Source organism: Hevea brasiliensis, chromosome 13, assembly GCF_030052815.1.
Source record: "Hevea brasiliensis isolate MT/VB/25A 57/8 chromosome 13, ASM3005281v1, whole genome shotgun sequence".
Taxonomy (NCBI): domain Eukaryota; kingdom Viridiplantae; phylum Streptophyta; class Magnoliopsida; order Malpighiales; family Euphorbiaceae; genus Hevea; species Hevea brasiliensis.
Genome location: NC_079505.1, coordinates 61,114,176 through 61,135,301, shown reverse-complemented (window position 1 = coordinate 61,135,301; position 21,126 = coordinate 61,114,176). Strand labels below are relative to the sequence as shown.

The window sequence follows — 21,126 nt, the reverse complement described above, 5'->3', positions numbered from 1 at the left end:
AAGACCACGTGGTAAAACTAAAAATATATTTAGAGTTTACAAATTTTTCTGAGTTTTCTAAAATTTTTTCGGAATTTTTGGACCTCGTTTTCGGTCCTGAGGCAGAGTAAAAATTCAAAATTTTGTATTCTGAATCGAACTGGCCGAATCGAACTGGACCGGATCGGACCGGTCGAATCGGACCGGTCTTCTTCTTTTTCTTCCTCCTCCCCGCGCGCGTCCGACCCCTCTCCTCTTTTCTCTCTTTTTCTCTCTCCTCCCTCCTCCCCTTGCCGCGCTGCCACCTCCCCTGCCACCCGGCCACGGCCGCCTCACCCTCCCCCACGGCCGCGGCTGGGCTGGCCGAGGCAGCGCTCGAAGTGGAGCGATGCACGCACGCGACAGTTCGTCTTCCCGGCCAAAATCCGGCCGATCCGGCCACCAATCGGACCGAGTCTTGTGTCTAAACTCATCTACTCGTCGAGAGCTTTCCATAGACACCAAGAACACTGAAATCCATCAAGCGGTTTGTCTAATTTTTGTCCGGGAAGTTTTAGCCCATTTTGACTTTCGGGCTAGATTTCTCACAAACCGTAAACCCCACGAGAAAACCGAGAGTACCAAAGCGCTCCACTCGTTGAGAGCTTCGCGAGGATATAAATTTCAAAATTTTCCGACACCGTTTTTCGGTGGGTCCCACGGAACTTCGCAGTGTTATTCCGAGCATTAAATAAATTTAGAAAATTCTGAAAAATTTATGTAATAACCCCCGTGTTGTGGGCTTCGTGTAGGTATCCTCAATTCGCGGAAATTCGACAGTTGTCCAGGTCTGTGAATTTTCGGCCAGACAGACCCGCTACCGGAAAAGTCTCTGAACTGGATCGAGGTTTTGGCGACCCCCCCATTTTCAAATGTCCCGAGCGCGTTCCAGAAGTCAGAATCGGCAAAGGTAAACCCGAACCTTGTTTTTTCTTAATTTTCTAGTGCTTAAATAGGATTAAAAATCTATAAAATATTCGTGGTAACTCAAAAAATTATGATTCTTTTTGCAATAGCCTAGTAATATTGCTAAGGACCGCGGGGCAAAGTTTTAGAATTTTTAGAGCTTGTTTAGGCAGTTTTTGCGAAAATGATCAATTATAAGGACTAAATTGAAATTTTACATATTGTGATGAATGACTGTTTGGATGGGCCCAGGAGGGGCTGTGTGGTGTGACTGAATTGTGGATATATGAGTTGTGAATATAGAAGTGTGTTTTGAGCCCTTTTGCAGGTTGGGTAGGTCCTAGGTATAGGGGAGACTCTACCGGATTTTCGGCACGACTTAGGATGTATTTGGTCTTTTTATGATTTGTATTGAGTCAATTGTGTTAAATAATTGTAATGTAATTGTCAGGTGAGCCGGGACAGCCTTCTTCCTCCGCTCAGCCGCCACAGTGACCGTTGTCAAGTCTGTGAGTAAAATATTAATTTTAATTATAATTTCACTATTATTATATGTTCAAGTATGCCCAAGCATCACTTATATGCATATATCTATGTAGATAAACTTTAGGCACGATTTATGTTGCATTCATAACTGTGAAATTGCCATGTATGTTGTTGTGGTAATTTGGAGCAGTGTGCGTGCATTGGCGTGCGTGTGATGTGGTGTGGACTATGGATAGGACGAGTAGACACGGCTTGAGATCTTCGCTGGGACCCGGTCCTTCGGGGTAGACACGGCTTGAGTTCTTCGCTGGGACCCCGATTTGGTTATTAAGTGGAAGTCCGAGCTGAATTCTTCGCTGGCACAGTTGGAATTAAGAGAGCTGTATAGGGGATCAGCTCCCATATATTATGATTGATATTATTGGATATGTGAGTGCTCCAAATTACCTTTTGATGTTATGATGTGAAATTATTGCTGGTGTTGCATTTCACTCTACAGGGTGCATTAATTTTAGATAGTTATAGAGATTATGGTTAAAATTGATATTTTACTCTCTGAGTCGAACGCTCACTCCTGTTCAATATTTTTTCAGGCTAAAGGAGGATTTTATTGTGGTTAACCTACTTTTCTCCTTCGCAGGTTGTTTATCAATATTTGTGTAATTTTATTTACTCCTAGAAATTTCGCATGTGTTAGAAATGTTTAAATGATTTGGGTCTGTAATATAAATTGTTATGTGGACCTGTAAAATTATTATATGCATGTTTGATGGACTGGATGAGGGAGCTGAGCTCCCATTTATCTTTACGTTGATTTGAGTATGTGGAGGGTGAGCTGAGCTCCCCAATTGATGATATATTTTGTTTACAGGTCGGGTGAGTAAAAAACTCCCCGTTGAAAGGTCCACTTTATGGCCGGACTCTGTCCGGTTGATTTCTTGAAATTGGGTCCAAATGGGCCTTAGAGATAAATAAATGAATAATTAGGCTTACTACGGGCCTCGGGGGCTTTAGGCTGGCCCAGGTCCTAGTGCCGGTCCGGCCCATAGGTTGGGTCGTGACAGGCCATGTGGCTACCAACTGCACTTTCCCACCCACCTGCTTTTTCTTTTGCCTTTTAAATAAAGAGATTTTATTAATATAATCAAAGTATGGATAAGATAAAATTCAAAAGTCATAGATTTATTTTTTTATGAATAAAAATCATAAATTTATATTAATCAACAAAACTTTGGAAAACAAGTTAAATGTGAAAAGTATAATCCCAGATAGATCCCTTATAAAAATTAGAAGAATATAAATACAAATTTTTTTATTTAATTTTGAATATAAAAAATACTGTAAACAGATAATAATAACATTGATCTCCAGATAAAAAATTCTCTATCATTTACAAATTGGTAAGTATAATACAAGCTCATTTAATTTGGTTTTCATAGTTGCAGGACAGATGCAGAATTAAAAATAAAGGAGACTAAAAGTTAAATATTCATATAATTATTATAATTAATAAAAAATTTTAAATTATATTTTTACTAAACAATAATTAACAGTTTTTCTTTATAAATTATATATTTTGTTAAGGTAAATAATGGCAAAAAAATTTATAAATCATAATTAATATTTATTATAGTATTTTTTTTAATCATGGTTTGGAGACTAATTTAAAAGAATTTAATTTATGATTTAAAAGTTAAAAAGTTGAAGTGTCATAAAAAATTAAATTAATTTAATTTCAAGAATTTAATTATGTATAAAAATATTTTAAAACTAATTAATACTTTAAAATAATAATTTATAATTATTTTAATAAATCTATTAATTAAAAATTTTTATTCTATAGGGATAAAATAAATGGAGATAAATATTTATGAAAAAATAAAATTTTTTTTGACTTTAATATGGTAAAATTGATTTTAAATATTAAATTTGATAAACTTATTATTTTTTTTTAACTTGAAGAGAAATTTCTAGAGACAAATAATAAAATTAGTCATTAAAATTAAGATGTTTAATAATTAAAATAAATATAAAAATAATAAAATTTTATATCTAATATTTAAAAAAAAATGGGGGAGGCGGAGCCTCCCACAATGTGAGTATACATCTGCATGATTGCTTGAAAATTAACTTGTCCATAAAAAATAGGCTGATGTAAAATTCTTCAAAATTATTTATTTTATTTATCAAATAAGCTGAATAAAAAATTTTCGAGAAATTATAAGCGTAAATTGAGAAATCCCACGAAAGTGATAGAAATAAAAGCTATATAAGTCTCTAGCAATGAAAGAGAGAAATATGCAAATTCATAGGAAAAAAAATCATCAATCTAAAATAATCACCTTTATTGACTAGAAAAATAACTAAAAAATTAAGAAAAATAAAATCTTTAGCCAGCCCTTTGTCCTACCCACACCTACCTTTTTAACCAGCATAGATATTTCATTGATAAAATAAACTTACAGAGTCAAGTCCACCAAAAATATAGAATCACATTAATTTCAACCCAAGCTCAGAAGCCTAAATCCAATGGAACAGGAATCCTTAGACTAACAGGGTTAACCCAGAGGCCATTTTCATCAACAACCTTCTTGATTCATCAATCATAGTCGCCGACTTTTCACCAGCAACACAAGCTTTTGAAGGAGAAACAGTAAGGTAACTTGAAAAAATTACATGCAGGGAGATACATATCAACATCAAATGGAGTGCATGAGCACCCACTTGACCCAAAAGCCTTCATGCTCGCCCTTTCAAACCCATATGGAGAACGGGAAACTGCAGCAACCACCAAATAAGAGCAGGGACTTGGACCATGTTCGGACGAACCGGAAAATGGTTAGGCATAGGTGACCCATATGGTGCCCACCTTCGAATCTGCCAACCTACAGTGCTCCGAAGAGCTTCACAACACAAAGCAAGGGAGTCAATTACAATATGGAAGCTCCCATAGAAACCCAACAAAAGCCCCACCTACAAGAGGGGCACTATGACTCCATATTGGAGACTAAAAAAAAAAAAAAAAATGAAAAGAAACCCATCTAAGAACTAAAAAAAAAAAAAAAAAAACCTTTCTAAAGAAAAGGGGAGGGAGGAGGGTCGACGGCAAAACGGCCAGAACCCCTTCCCCGAACTGCACTGCTTTGAAGAAACCTCAACAGAAGAGAGAACCATAAGAGAGAAATGTGATTTATGAAGAGAAAGGGAGAGAGGTTTCTTCTACCCACACCTAATTTGTATCTTATCTTATCCCAATTTATAATAAAACAAAACCTTCTCATTTCCAAATATCTGGTTTTCCTCCATCCATAATCGTATTTGGTATTGGCGTTATGATGTTTTTATTATTTAAAATATATATATTAAAAAAAGTAATTTAAATAATTATTTTTAATATTTTTATAATTAAAATATATAAATTTTAATTTTAAATAAGAATTTAATCCTTTAAAATTAGTATACTTAAAATATTTTTCCAATATTATCATCCATTCATTTTGTCCTAATAGTAAGGTTGGCCATTTCTATTCGTTATGTTAATTTTTATTATACCTTGTTTGGAATAATTTATGTTTGATTTTAAAATACATTCAATTTAAATAATTTTATATCATTATACATTTATTTATTTAGAATAGATTTTGAAATAAGATAAATTTACTGATGACATTTTAAAATTGCAAAATCTCACATTCAAACCCAACCAACATTATATATATATATATATATATATATATATATATATATATGTTAAATTATTATATATATTATGTATTAAATTTACAATAAAAAAATATTTTTAACTTTAATTTATTATTAAATATAAATTTTATTATATATATTATATTTTAAATTTATAATAAATCAATTATAAAAAAAATTTACAATTCACAAGAAATAAAAGCATTTCGACGGAGTCTACGTCAATAAATAGAAATTAAATTCTGACAACAGTTTCAAATCAACGCCGACAAATATCCTTCTTCCAAAAAAAAAACATTTCATAGAAACACCAAAGACTACACTAAGACCAAATAGTCCATTATTTTAAAAACAAGCAAACAAACGAACCAAACCTTAACAATTTTGAACTCTTCCTATAAGTAAACGACAATCCCATCAATCTGACTGCATAAAAACTGACACTCACTCTTGCCTGGACTCAATTACGGACAAACCACCACTCCACCACCACCAACCACCACATCCTCCTTCTCTTCCGCCACCTCCTTCCAGCACTGCATAGACACCTTAGCAGGACTTGCCACTACTACATGCCCTTTCTCTTTCTTATCATAACTCCTATATACCACACAGCCACTACCACTTTCTAGCTCCTGCGTCACCACCATCCGACACCAGCACCCATCCACGTCCCCGCACTCCACGGCCCAACCCTGGACCCCGCTACAATGGCACGTGATCGCAACATAAAACTCACCGGGTCCAAAACATCTGAGCACCCTGTTGGCTAGTGAGTTCAACCTAACCTCGCTAGGGTCGAACCCCATGGCCTAGTAGCTAGCGTAACTGAAACCATCCTCCAGGGTCACGTGCACCGTTGAGAATCCTCAACCACGAATCCCATTCATTGAATGCCTACAAGGGTCAAAGACAAAGTCGCATATCACGTGACTCCGTAAAATTTCAGATATGCCGGAATTTCTGCTCAAATCCTTAGCCGAATAATCCGCCAATCTCTTAAAAAACACGGCCGCTTTCTTTTGGTCCAACGAAGTCTGGCACATCTCAACAGTGATCATATCCGTCCGATCTTTCCTTGAAGCAGAATAAATGTGCCATTTGTGATTTGGATTACCAAGGAGGACATAGGCCTCAGCGTTTAAACACTCGAAGAACTCTTTCAAAGCAGAACCCTCTTTGGAGAAGCTCCGGTCAGGGGCAGGTTGGTAATTTGGGAAAATGAAGTTGCCTCTAGAGTATTTAACGTCAGATGCAATGAGTGACAGCGATTCAGCGAGTTTCAGAATCTGTTCAATGGATAAGAGCAGATTTGTAATTTCGCAAGTTTTGATTACTATTTTCAATGGCAAAATGAACAGGTCGACTCGAAGAGGATGTAGGAGTCCAACTCAGTGTTGGAGAGCTGTGCTACGATGCTGCTACAAGCGGGCTCGAGGATTGAGTCCAGTTGGGACCAAGTCAAGGAGCGTAGGCCTGTCACTGTAGGATTCTTGAAAATTGGTGATTCAGTGAAGATGATTTCAAGGCGTTTTTCAAAGCCTTCAATTCCAATCGAGGAGGGAGGCCGTGGTGAGTCATTGCCCATGGCCTAGTGAGAATTTTTTCACGGCTGAAGTATTACTGTGCTTAGTTTTGTGTGTTGCCTTCGAAAGGATTGCTTCGAGCCTTGGTTCAGATGTCAATGAGAGGGAACAATTGACAATAGAATAAGAAAATGGGAAATCCTAGTCTACCGAAGGAGGCATTTTCTTTTTCTTTTCTTCTGGGATCGTATCAGGATGGCTTCCTCACGCACTGCAACAAAGAGAACAAATATCAAACAATTTCATCTAGCAATAAAAGAACAATTTTTTTTTTTCTTTCTTAGCTTCGGAACTTGATGATATTTACGTTGGAGTAAGCAGCAGATCGGAACTTCTCGATTCCACCGTTTGGAAGGACGTCTTCAATGCTGTAGCGCGGCGGAACTTTGTATTGAACGGAAGAATTACTGCTACTAGACTTCTTGCCACCTTTCGTCTCCATTACAACATCCACAATTTTCTTTAACCCAATAAGAAAAAATAAAATTTTTCGATCAATCTCACTTATTGGAACGCTAAATCAAAAGATTCAACAGAAATAAATCAATGCATGCAAAGCCATATAATACCCAGTAACAAAATACAATTCCCACATATAATTCTCTGAATATTATGGATGAATATGATTCTAGTCTCTAAGAAAAACCTGAAGAAAAAAAAAAGAAGGGCAGAGGGAAAGTCCCAAAAGTGAAGAAAAGAACCTTAAGAAAAAAAAGAAGGGCAGAGGTGAAGTCCCAAAAGTGAAGAAAAGGACGAAAGCAAAAAAGTGATTCCGAGGAAGAAACACAGAGTAAAAGACGGGTTGACTTCTATTTGAGGGAGAGCGGAAAGCTGTGCATTTATAGACGACAAAAAGGCGAACAAGGCTAGAGATTGCCGTTAGTAAAAAAATCCGGACTGCTCGTAGAAAATGACTGTTTTGTAGATATTGTGCGTGCGTGTAAATTACCACACGGCGGCGCAGTGAGCTAAAAGCTGGGCACGTCGGGCAGATAGCCCAAATTCTGGAGAAATCCAAATTAAGGGGGCCACTATGCTAATTACTTACTTATCCCACGCGTTTTTACGCACGTGTATGCTTTTGCTCAAAGGAGCCATAACTCCATAATTTAGTGCCACGCAGGTTTTTCGCTATTTCAAATCCAACTTGAGGATTGAAGTTAGGAAAAAAAATAATATTATAATAATTATATTGAATTTATGTAATTAAAGTAACGAAAAAATTTCAAGTGATGACCAAAATTAGGGTCTCTGCATTTTGTTTCCTTGGCATATGAGGTTTTGTATATTATTATTAAACTCGGATCAAATTTGAATTGATGAATTAATCTTTAAATTGATTTAAGTTTGTAATTAAATTAAATAAAAAAATAATTTAGTGTAATTTGATTAATTTGATAGTTGAACCAATGAATTAGTGTACCTGATTGATTCGACTGGTTCAATTATTCAATAATTTTTTTTTTATTTTTAGTATAAAAAATTAAACTCAAAATTTCTTAAAGAGTCTTTAAAATCAAAATCAATTGAATTAGTTTAGTAATTATGTGTTTTTTATTTCAATATATTTTTTTAATATATACTTAATATTTCATAAATATTAAAAATATATATACATTTATAGAAATTTTTATGTTTTATATTACTTAAATACTTTTATATAAAATTTAAAAACACAATTAAAATTTATTAGATATAAATTTTATCTTAAATAATTAAAATTTAATTAATTATATTTATTTATATTAATAAGAGTTATATTTAATTAATTTATATATTTATTTAATTTTTAATAATTTACTAGTTGAATCATTAATTTATTAATTGAACTACAAACTTATTTACTTGGTCACTTCATCAGGTAAACCTCTAGATCGAGTTTAATAACACTGATTATGCGGGCTTTCTAAACATTTACTCATACAGCCGTTAGTGGTATGACTTAGAGCAATGCCTTTGTATTGTACAATGTAAACATAATTCTCCCTAATGGCATGACTATTTTCAATTAATATAAATGGTTTATGTTTAATTGAATAAATCCATTAATATTATGTTAGATGTTCCATTCTTAAGTGTTAAGAATATGAATGATGGGATATTCTAGTACATATGTTATAAATTCGGTTCACAATCGAGGATATCTCATTGGGAATGATTTATCCGATTATATTGTCATTGTGTTTATTTCCATGATTAGTATGGGATATTAATGAGATGGAATGGTGAGTCTCATATCATATAACAAACATAATGAGCACTTATATGATAAGTAGGCTGAACCAGTGATACAAGATGACTTGTACATGGAGTTTGCTCTTGTCAATACAAAGTCATCTAGATCATACTAGTGCATATAATCCCTAGACCTAAGATAACACAATTATCTTGTATATGGGTAGTCTGAGTTTGATACTGCTTTCATACTTGTACTATATATGAGTATATGGGCATGTGTTAGCTCCGGTCAGTCATATATGAAGGGAGGTGTTAGCCAAAATGAGATCCATTACTCTAAGTAAATAGGGATAAAGTCCTATGTCCATTTAATTATTCTTGATAAATCAAGTTTTTGGCCAGAACAGTAAGACTTGACCAGAAAAGAGTTTCTTATGGGAAAGTTCGTTAGTCAAGAATTAGAATTAATTGAAGGACATATGATTCTAAGCGCAAGAGTTTGACATAAACCATGACTCTAGCTAGAATAGAAATTTTGTAATTGAGATATTCTAGTACATAGTATATATGATTAAGGTTCATGAATTGGGGAATCAATTCATCAATAATTGGGTAGTCATAGCACATAATGCTAGATGTCAACTATCACTTATGAGAACTTAGTGATAGGAGAATTTCATTTAAGTTTGGAATGGTTCAAATAATATTAAAGAATTAATATTATTCTCATTGTTAATTAGTAATGAACCTAACAAGTCACACACATAAGAGTTCCATGATCAAAGCATGATTAATTTAATTAATTAATTAAATTAATTAATTAATTAATTGAATTAACAAATTTAGTTTGTAATTAGATTATAAAGTCTCTAGCATGACTTGAAACTAAATTAATCTATAGAAGTATTCAAGTTGGTATTTAAAGTGTTTAAATATAAACTTGAAGAACTAATTTTAAAGGAAGAAAAAGATTATGGACTTGGTCAAAATTTTATGGAAAGTATGACTTTTCAAAGTTTGACCATATGACATGTCAAAGGTTGACTTGATCAAATGCCTACATGGATAAAATGAGACTTAGTCAAATATGGAGGCTTAAGCATAATTAATTAGTATTATGAATACTAATTAATTAAGTTACTTTTCTTAATTAAGATTAAGGATGGACAAAGGGACCAATGAGAAGTTGAAAGCTCATTTGATCATTGAATCAAAAGTTGACATTTGTCTCCCTGAATTTAATTAAGAAATTGTAAGAGATAAATGAAGAAGAATTGTCATCTTCTTCCAACCTATTCTCCTGTCCATTTTTCTTCCCTAAAAGAGAAAGTGTTCTGTTCTTCTTCCTAAGCCAAAATTCAGGACAAATCCAAGTATTGGAGTCTTGAATTAAGCTTGAGAAAGTTGTTTCTCATTACTTCCATACCCTTTAACCAAGAAAGCACCTTTCCTTCATCTTTCCTTGTATTTGGCTGGATTACTTTGAAAGAAAGCTGGAGAGTTTTGCTTGGATTGAGGTGCCATGATCATGGAGCTTGTGTGGACAAGCTAGAGGGTCAGCATTTGAGGGCCTAACTCCCTAGATTAAGATGGTGGTGTAACCCCCTCACTTTAGCTAATCCGTACATTCTACTGTTCTAGTGACTAATGTCAGTCCAGACAGCCAGAATGTCTGAAACTATATTTAAATTAGAGTGAGGAGTCATAAATAAATCAAATAATGATAAGAAAAATTTAGAAAAAATTTTAAAAATAAAATACAATAAGATTAAATGAGCCGTAGCTCCAGCGATGGGTGACCTAATGGGAAGCTACTGTAAAGATAGCTAGTAACCCTAAACCTGTGGGAAACGCTGTAAATAATTTCTGGGACTCCAGTGAAGAGTTATTGAGGCTTCGATGAAAATAAATTGCTAAGAAAATACAAAGAAAATTAAATCAATCGGTACAGACTATTTTAGCTCGCTAAGCTAAACGGAGGGCATTTTGGTCATTTCGCCTTCAGAGATGATTTTTGACCAACTTGTCCATTTAAGTAAGTGAGATTTATGACATAAAATATGAATAAATATTGATAAAAAATTTATTAAAAATGAGTAAAGAAAGAAGAAAGGAAAAGAAAAATAAAAATGAAATTAAATAGGATTTATGACATATGCATGATGCAATTAAAAATCCCAACCAATCAAAATGCAACAAAATCTTATAAAACAAATAAAAAGAGATAAAAATTAAAAACCAAACAGCCATCATCTTCTTCCTTTGTAGGCCGAACCTCTCTCTCTAGAAACTCCATTGAAGCTCTTGTCTCAAGCTTCAATTCCCACCTAAATCACCATAAAATCCCTAATTCTCTTCACTAAAACTTGTCAACTCCTCTTGGGAAGGTGTTTGGTAGCCAAGAAAACCAAGGAAAGTGAACTTTGAAGCATTAGAAAGTCTTCACATAAGGTTAGTGCCCAATTTTCTTACCTCTCTCTTTATGTTCTTGGATTAACCTTGAATTAGGTTAGGAATTGAAGGAATGATAAAGAAATATGCATGTTTGATTACCTTGAAATTTCAGCAGCCTTGTATAGGTTAGGGTTTTAATGATTTAGTTGAATTGTATATGGAAGTTGATGACCCCTTGACATGAATTGAGTAATTAAAACATTGAATTGTAAGTTTAGTGCAAGAATTGGAATTTGGGAATTAGGGTTTTGAGCAAAATTAGGGTTTTGCTCATGTAATAGTGAATGAACATTCTAATGGTCAATTAGTGACCATTTGATGAAGTTTAACCTTAAATTGGAAGCAATTGTGACATTGAAATTGAAAGTGGTGTGCTGCCTCATTGTTTGGATTTTGGACCCTTTGAGTTCTGTGTGTTCATGGGGTTATAACTTGAGCTATGTTACTCCAATTGGTATAAGGCCAATTGGAGATGAAATTGAAGACCTTAAGCCACATTTTTTGTGAAGAAACCCTACCTAGAAAACTAACTTAAGTTGACCTAAAAACTGCCTCAATCCGGGCGACTGACATGCTGGCCCTGGAAAATAAGCAAATGAACAGTATTTGTTCAAATAGTCATAACTCAATGTAAAAATGTCCAATTGACCTGATTTTATATAAATGAAAAGCTTAGACAATTTTGAACAACTTTCATGAAGAAAATAAACTCAAATTCTGACCATAACCTAATGAAATAGTCCACCAAAATCAGGATACTAAAACTGCTAGAACCAATTTCTGCCTAGAAATTTTGGGTAATGGCCAATCCGGCCAGCCATGGGAAAAATGGCATAACTTGAGCTATAAAACTCCAAATGGAGTTATTGAAAAAGAGAATTAAAGAAGACACAATAAACAGCAACTTTGATGAAGAGAGTGTAGTCAAATTTCTATTGTAGAAATATCCAATGGAATAGTAATCATAAGCTATGAAATCTGAAAATTTGAAATAATCATTGATGAGCTTTGAAAAGAAATTTGCAATAAATGCCAACAATTGTAGAATTCAAAATGTGGTATGTTGGTGTCATTAGAACTAACATACCTATTGTTTATGAAAAAGTCAACATTTTGGTTGACTAGTAAGGTGGATAGTAACTCTTAAATATCAAATACAATGAATTACACAATTAACTTTGTAATATACCCTAGTATGCCTAGTATGATTTGTTTGGATAGGTTGACATGCCAATAGGGTTCTGATAGCAGTACTGCATATGGTTTTATACCATTCCATGATTTATGGCATTTAGTGCCATTTTATAATATTATGGTCTATGGCCATTCTGTTATGCTTGCAGTGCCCTAGTGATTCTGTCGGACGAGGCGAAAAGCTCTCTAAAAGATGGGAAACACATCCCATATCGGAATGGGAGTGGAAAGTAATGATATATAAAATGAGGGAAACTAATCACTGGATGCGCCTTTTGGTGGAATGACTTGGAGAGTTAGAAAAACTCTAGGGTTAAGCGTGCTCGCTTGAGAGAAATCCTAGGATGGGTGACATCCTGGGAAGTTCTTCATTCCACCTATGGGACAAAACCATGAGGCTTACAGCCAAAGCGGACAATTTCTCTAGTGGTTGGAGCCTAACCATTACAATTGGTATCAAAGCATGGTTTAGGCGTTTCTGGGTCTAGATAGAGTGCATATCATTGTATTACATTTGTAAGAGTTGAGGTGACACTAATCCAAATCTGTTTGTCTTTAATTGTTTTGGTTAGGATATGGACTCAACCTCACAGAGAGCATTTGATGAAGAGGTGAAGAGTCATGCTCCACCCATGGCAGAAGCTGGAGGCAGGGGGGAACCTGCTCCACCAGTACAAGAGGCACCTGCACAGCCTCCACAGGGCATGTTTCAGCAAATGGCCAAGTTTTTCAGACAAATGGCTGGAGTTATGCCACCGATACCACCTCTACCGCAGAAGTGCCATCTGGAGAAGATTAAAAAATTTGGGGCTATGGATTTTCTGGGAAAGAAAGAAGATGACCCCGTGGCAGCTGAGAACTGATTGGATAAAACCGAAAGGGTATTGAAGCAACTCCACTGCACTCCAGAGCAAAACATGAAGGGTATTGTGTCTCTGCTCCAAGATAATGCATATCAGTGGTGGGACACAGTATCCAGTGAGGTACAGCCAGATCAGATAACATGGGACTTCTTCCTTACAGAATTCAGAAAGAAGTATGTTGGCAGTGTGTATTTGGAAGAAAGAAGAAGAGAATTTATCAGTCTAAGGCAAAGGTAGCTATCAGTGGCAGAATATGAGCTGGAATTTGTTAGACTGAGCTGGTATGAAAGGGAGATAGTCCCTACAAAGGCTGAGAGATGCAGAAGGTTCGAAAAAGGGCTAAATGATAGCATCATGCTCATGATAACAGCTTTGGGGATTACCGATTTTGCAAAATTGGTTAAAGCTGCACTGAAAATAGAAAGAGTCAAAATTAATAAGCAGAGCAGAAGGGAGAGACAGTAGAAGAGAGGTCCGAGTCAGACCAGTGCATCTTTTGCTCCAGGTAAAAAGTTCAGAGGTCCTCCTGCTCAGAGTACTAGTCAGCCACAAGGTTAGGCCAGTCCCAAAGGCCCAGATCTCAGTTCACACCGAGGAGAGGCCAGTCCACACCATCAGTGGGCAGCTCTCTAGGGGCGGTGTTCAAGGGACCAGCCCTAGTAGTCTCTTCAGCGTGTCCACACTGTCAAAGGTGGCACAAGGGGGAATGTTGGCGAGTGACTAAGGGTTGCTTTCGGTGTGGGTCTATAGAGCATCAGATCAGAGATTGTCCAAGGAGGACTGCTATAGTTACTCCAGCATCAGCAGATAGGCTTGCCCTTGCAGCTCTAAGGGGTAAAAGGCCGGGTAAGGCTGAGGTAGCTGGTACATCACAGAGGTTGGCAACAGAGTCAGTAGAGAGACCAAAGGCCAGAGTACCAGCCAGAGCATATGCTATCAGGGCTCAGGAAGAACAGGATGCTCCGGACGTCATCAGGGGTACGTTCTCCCTCTACAACCTGACTGTGCATGCATTGGTGGATCCGGGATCCACCCACTCATACACATGCATTAAGCTACTCATAGAAAGGGGAATCTAAGTAAAGGAAAGTGACCAAGACATTCTGGTTACTAATCCACTAAGCCATAGCGTGGTAGTGAATAAGGTGTATAAAAGTTGCCTATTGAGGATTCAGGGGTATGAGTTCTCTACAGACCTGATTGAATTGCCTTTCCATGAATTTGACTTCATTTTGGGAATGGATTGGATATTGCATCATCAGGCAATAGTGGTGTAACACCCCTATGTTTGGTAATGCGTTCTACTGTTCTAGTGACCAGTGTTGTCCGGACAGCTAGGATGCCTAGAACTACACTTCAATATGAGTGAGGAGACATAAAATAATGAAATACAAGAAAAGAAAATACAAGAAAAACAAAGGAAAAATAACAGTAAAGAAATGCAATCAAGTTAAGCGAGCCGAGAACCCTAGCGATGGGTGACCGCACTGGGAAGTCACGGCGTGGACCGTTGACTAGCCCTGGACCGCGGGGAACCCTGAAAAATATTTTTAGGACTTAAAGAGACATCACTTGAAGTATAAATGCCATTAGAACTATAAAAAAAATTAATTAATTAGTAAAAAGAAAAGTAAGAAATCGAAAAACGGACAAAACCCTGTGTTACCGAAAAATCGGGAATGCAACCCAAACAGGGGCATTGTGTAACACCCTCCCGGTAGCAACTCCGTACATTCTACTGTTCCGGTGACCGGTGTCGGTACGGACAGCTAGAACATCCGAAAAAATATTTAAACCAAAGTCAGGAACCATAATTAACTCAAATATTAATAAGAAAAATTTAGTAAAAATTTTAGAAATAAAATACAACCAAGTTAAATGAGCCGGTGCCCAAGCGATGGGTAACCCAGAGGGAAGTTGCGGTTCTCGCAACTAGGAGCCCTAGACTCGGGGAAAAATTCATAAAATATGTTTTGGGACTCCAGAGAAGGGTCATTGAGGTTCCTATAGTATTAGAATGCCAAGAAAATATTTAGAAAAATTTTTCAATCGGTACAGACAATTTTGACCCGTTAAGCCAAACGGAGGGCATTTTGGTCATTTCGCCTTCAGAGACGATTTTTGGCCGACTTGTCCAGTTAAGTAAATAATTATTATGACATAAAATATGAATTAATGTTGATGAAAAATTAATTTGAAGTTAGTAGAAAAGAAAGGAAAAGAAAATACAATATAATGCAAATAATGACATCATTATGATGTCATTTAAAAGCTTCCACCAATCACAATTAAACAACCATCTAATTAACTAATAAAAAGAGACAAATGAGACCAAAGGAATTAAAAATACCAGTTGCCTTCTTCTTCCCCAAACCAGCCGAAATCCATGCCCTTGACCAAACCTCCATTAACACTTCAACAAGCTTCATTTCTCTCTTTGTTTCACCATAAATCCTCCTACTCCTTTCATTAAAAATCATCCTTGCACCTTGAATAACCCTTAGGCAGCCTAGAAAAGGAAAGAAAGTGAAGTTTAAGCTTGGAAAATTCTGCCCTACAAGAGGTTAGTGCCTATTTACACTTATACCTCTTTTATTCCATGTTAAAGACTTAATATAAGTAAGAATTTGTGAATCAAATGAATAAAATTTATGTGTATATACCCCATGGAATTCGGCAGCCCTAAGGAAGGAACAAGATGGAGTGTTTTTGATGGACTTGGAGTGAACTAGAAATCATGTTTAAAGTATATAAACATAAGGATAATGAATTAGTTAGTTAATTAAGGTAATTTGTGTAAACCTTGAATATGAGCTAGGGTTTGGGAGTGAAACTTGGACTTTGCTTATGAAATTGTTAAAGAACATTCTAATGGTCAATTAATGACCATTTAAAGTAAGTTGACCATAATTTGGAGTGAACTATTGCATGGCAAACTGAAATGGGCATGCTGCCTAGTGAGTGCAGCAGGGTGGCTGTGATTCTAGCCCACTTAGACAGCCATAACTTTGGCTGTGTAGGTTCAATTGGTGTTTGGCCAATTGGAAATGAAACTATACATATAATGGCACAATTTTGCTGAAGAAACCATAACCAAAAGACCAAAGCAAGTAGACCAAAAATTGGCCCCAATCCGGATACCCTGCAATTAAATTCTGCAGAATGACCAAATGAATAGTAACTGTTCATTTGGCCATAACTCACTGTAGAACGGTCCAATTGACCTGAAAGTTTTACAGAAACAAGATAAGATATAGACAAACAACTTTCATGAAGAAATCTACTCCAAATTATGACCAGAACCTATCCAACAAGGCAGTGGCGATCCACTGCTCATCTGATCAGTAGATATGGTCAATTCTGCAGTTTTGCAATCCGGCCAGCTGTGGTTTTTGGACCATATCTGGAGCTACAAAACTCCAAATGGAGTGATTCAAAAAATGAAATTCAACTATACAAAATAAGGAACAACTTTCATGTTTACCATTTCCTCAAATTTCCACTGTAACAGTCACTAATAGAACAGTAAAATTGGGGTACAAAAACTGAAAATTCTACCCCCTTAGTGCTAAGCTTTGAAATGGTATTGGTGATTAATTCCAACAAGTTTTAAATGCAAAATGTGGTACATTGGGAGTGTTAAAACCAATGCACCTATTTTCTATCCAAAAGTCAACATTTTTGTTGACTAATGAAGTGAATAGTGACACAAAAACTTGAAATTCAAAAAAAGAAGAATTCAAAAGTATCAAATGCCCTAGTATACCTAACAAGATTGGTTTGGATAGTTTGGCATGCCAAGCATTACTGCACATGGCATTATGCCATTCTGTGATTTCATGGCTTTTAGCCATTCTGACCTTGTGTTGAGATTTGGCCTTGTGCCTGATGTTATTACAGCTTATTAGCTGTTCTGTTGCACACCGGGAGATGCATATGTGACCGATGGTGTGACGGCTCGAGGTACTAGATACCCAGTGCCAGTTTACCCGTTTATCCAGTCCAGTCGTTCAGTATAGGTTACTTGGGCAACCAAAAGAATGAAAGTGGTCAAAGTTAACGAAATAAATGAATATAACAAACACAAATAAATAAGACATATACATTCAATACATATTTATTTTCTGCTATTTCCTGTTATTTTATTATTGCACCACTAAGCATTATTGCTTAGCGCGTTGCTTTTGCCACGCGTAGGTTCTGGAGATACTGATCGAGAGTCCAGTAGATCGCAGACTGGGTGAGACCATCCTGCAGCTCTGCATAGTGTCCGTGTCACAGTTGTATTTGGTTAATGTTGTGCACCGCTGAGACATTGTCTCAGCGATAGCTTTTCATTGCTGTCGCAGGTAGATAGACGGACAGGGCAGCAGATTAGGCTGCTAGTACATCCAGCGAGAGATTATCAGGTATAACGAGTATACTACATTTTGCATTTTGTACTGTAATGTATGACCACTGTATGTACATATTGTTCTTGGTTTTGAGCAGTTGTAAATTAAAATTGTACATTGAAGTTGTAAAGTAAATTATGAGATATTTTGTCTTGTAAAATTTGTACTGTATTTCTTTATCTCAGCCTTTGAAAAATTATTGTGGATTGAGTTGAAAAACATATTGTGTTGAATTTTGTTGGAGTTTGAGATTGAGGAAAATATTGAAGTGTTTTTTTTACAGGTTTCCTGAAGAACTTTTTTATCCAAAATACAGATGGCACTTTGTCAAAATTTTTACAGAAATTCCTAATAATTCAAATGTGTTAGTTCTATCACTTCAGTTCAAAAAGTTTTTAACACCGGTAGATAGTGCTCACCACTGTAAAAAAAAAAAAGAAGTAAGAAAAGTTTTAAAATCCCTTGTAGTGTATTTAATGGGTTATCAGTAAACGAAGTTGGTAATTTTTTAGGTATACTACGGGATCATGTTATGCCTTACAAAGGGGTAGGGTGTGACAAGTGGACTATAAATTGAAGAGGGTTTCTCTGAAAACTTTTGAGAATGAAGAGATAACAGTTGTGGGTGAAAGGATAAACTTTTTGTCCAATGTCATTTTAGACACTGTTGCTTGAAAATTGATGAGAAAAAGTTGTGAAGCCTATTTGGCACATGTAGTTGATACCAGAAGGCTAGACCTAATCTTCAGGACATTCCCACTATGAATGACTTCCCCGATGTCTTTCCTGAAGAATTGTGTAACGCCCTCACTTTAGGTAGTCCATAATTGCTCCGATGACTAATGTCTGTTCAGACAGTCAGGATGTTTGGAACTACACTCAAACTAGAGTGAGGAAACATAAATTGACCAAATATAGACTAAGTAAAATTAAAGAAAAGTAAAAGAAGTAAAGTGACCGTACTGGGAAATAACTGTGAAGACAGTTGCTGACCCCAGGCCCGCGAGTAACCCTAAGAAATAATTTTTGGGACCAAATTAGAGGATTTGTGAAGATTAAATGACATTAAAAATGTTAAAGAAAATTCAAGAAAATTAGTTAATCGGTACAGACCAAAAATAACCCGATAAGCATAACGAAGGGCATTTTCCAGAGTTGAATTTTGACCTAAATGTTAATTAAAATGAGAGAGATTAAAACACATAAAATAAATTAAATCATAAATTATGGTATGGAAAATGAGAAAAGAAAAGAAAAAAAAAAGAAATACATTATTGCACAAGCATGATGTCATAATGACATCATTAAAAGCTTGACCAATTGAAATTTAACAAATAGTTATAAGGGATAAGGAAGAGCTTTAATAGAGACAAATTTCATTAAAATTCAATTTGCTTCTTTTTCTTCAAGAGTGGCCAAAACATGCTTCTCATCTCCTCCATTGATACTCTTCCTTCTAAGCTTCAAATTCTACCAATTCTCACCATAAGATTTCCTAGTCCCTTTATTAAAACTTAATTTTATACCTTGGAGAGTCTACTAGTAGCAATAAGAAGTAGAAAATTTGAAGTTTTACAAGCTTGGATATCTCTTGAACAAGGTTAGTACACTAAACACATTTCTTTCCTTTTCTAAGTATGCTTAGTATGATAAATTGAAGTAAATTTCCATGAAATTAAAATAAATACCATGAGTAGGGGAGAACCCTAATTTCGACAGCCATGGAAAGTGTGAGAAATTGATGGTTTTGATGGTTTTTAATTGGTTAGTGATGTTGATGAATGAAATTAAATGTATTGGAAGTTAATTTGCATAAGTGTGGTTGAGATTTGAATCTTGAAATTAGGGTTTAATCATAAATTAGGGCTTTTGTGAAATTGTTTGAAATTGGAAAATTGAGATTGATTGATGATATTTAGAAGTGCTATGTGTGCCAATTGAAGTAAGAGAGTTGGAGGAAATTAAAAATTTGGGAGTGTTCTCTTGTGCAGGTTGTGGGACTCAATGAGTCCAGTTTGGTTTTTGACTTATAACTGAAATTGTGTAGCTCCAATTGGTATGAGGCCAATTGGAGGTGAAACTAGACCCAAAACACTCCATTTTTTTATGAAGAAACTATGCCTAAATTCTGTCCAAAACTTGACCAAATTATTGTTCCAATCCGGCTGACCATACATTGAACACAGAAAAATGACCAAATGAACAGTATACGTTCATTTGGCCATAACTCCCTCTAGACAGGTCCAAATGACTTAAATTTTATACCATTGGAAAGCTTAGAAATATGACTACACTTTCATGGAGAACACAGAGCCCAAAAATGCCTCTAACCAAACCAAATTGCTGGCCCAATTTGGGACACAAAACTGTCCAGAACCATATTGTCCAGAAATTACTGGACATAGGCTTACTCGATCAGTTTAGGAAAAAAGGCCATAACTTGGTCTATAAAAATCCAAATGCAATGAAACCAGTGACAAAATTTCCAGAATACATATATCTACAATATTGGTATTTTGACCAAAGCCCAGAAATCAAGGGAACTAGGTCAATTGGCTAGGTAAAGTTAGCATATAAATTCTAGGAATTGCCTAAGTGACCACTTGACCCCAGAACAGTCTTTTAGTTATATCTCCCACTAGAAAACTCCAATTGGGATAAGCCATACTTTTACGGAAATCTAAGAAATAGGGCTCCAACTTTGTTTTAGAAACCTTCCTCAAATTGTGAATGTAAGAATCCTAAAAGTTGAGTCCAAGCCACTGACCTGAACTGGAATCCTATTGGCACAAAGTATATGAGTCCATGCCAGTTAATTGGCTATAAATAATTGTACAAAACTTAAAAAATTGTGATTCAAAATTCTGAGTGATCATAAGACATAGGGTAACAACTCTTATGAAGAACATTAGGCCTAAAATGTAATACCCTTAATTTTTAAATTTATTATTTTATGGGTAAATATTAATATTTTATTTTATTTAAATTTTAGGAAATTATTTGAAATTTTATGGATTTTAGAAATAGGGTTCAATTTTCTGAAAATATAAAACTTTAATGATTTTTAAAAATTAATTTAAAGACCACATGGCAAAACTAAAAATATATTTGGACTCAAAGAATTTTTCTGAGTTTTCTAGAATTTTTTCGAAATTTTTGGGCCTCGTTTTTGGTTCTAAGGCAGAGTAAAAAAATTTAAAATTTTGTATCCTGAATCGAATCGACCGAATCGGACTGGCCATTTCTCTTTTCTTCCTTCCTCGCACTCACTCCCGACAATCCTCCTTCCTCTCCCGTTTTTTCTCTCCTCTCACCTCCTCTCGCCATGCCGCCGCCGTCGCCACC

At 35.5% G+C, this 21,126-nt stretch overlaps 1 long non-coding RNA gene and 1 pseudogene across 1 annotated transcript; both read right to left on the bottom strand.

The window, feature by feature from the left end:
* Positions 1 to 3,734: 3,734 nt before the first annotated feature.
* Positions 3,735 to 4,776, bottom strand: LOC131171884 (uncharacterized). Its single transcript, XR_009142547.1, has 2 exons — positions 4,481 to 4,776; positions 3,735 to 4,313 (listed from the first exon to the last, which is right to left on the bottom strand). It is a non-coding gene; the product is annotated as an uncharacterized LOC131171884 (long non-coding RNA).
* Positions 4,777 to 5,335: 559 nt separating this feature from the next.
* Positions 5,336 to 7,393, bottom strand: LOC110637339 (S-adenosylmethionine decarboxylase proenzyme-like; annotated as a pseudogene).
* Between the last annotated feature and the right edge of the window lie 13,733 nt (positions 7,394 to 21,126).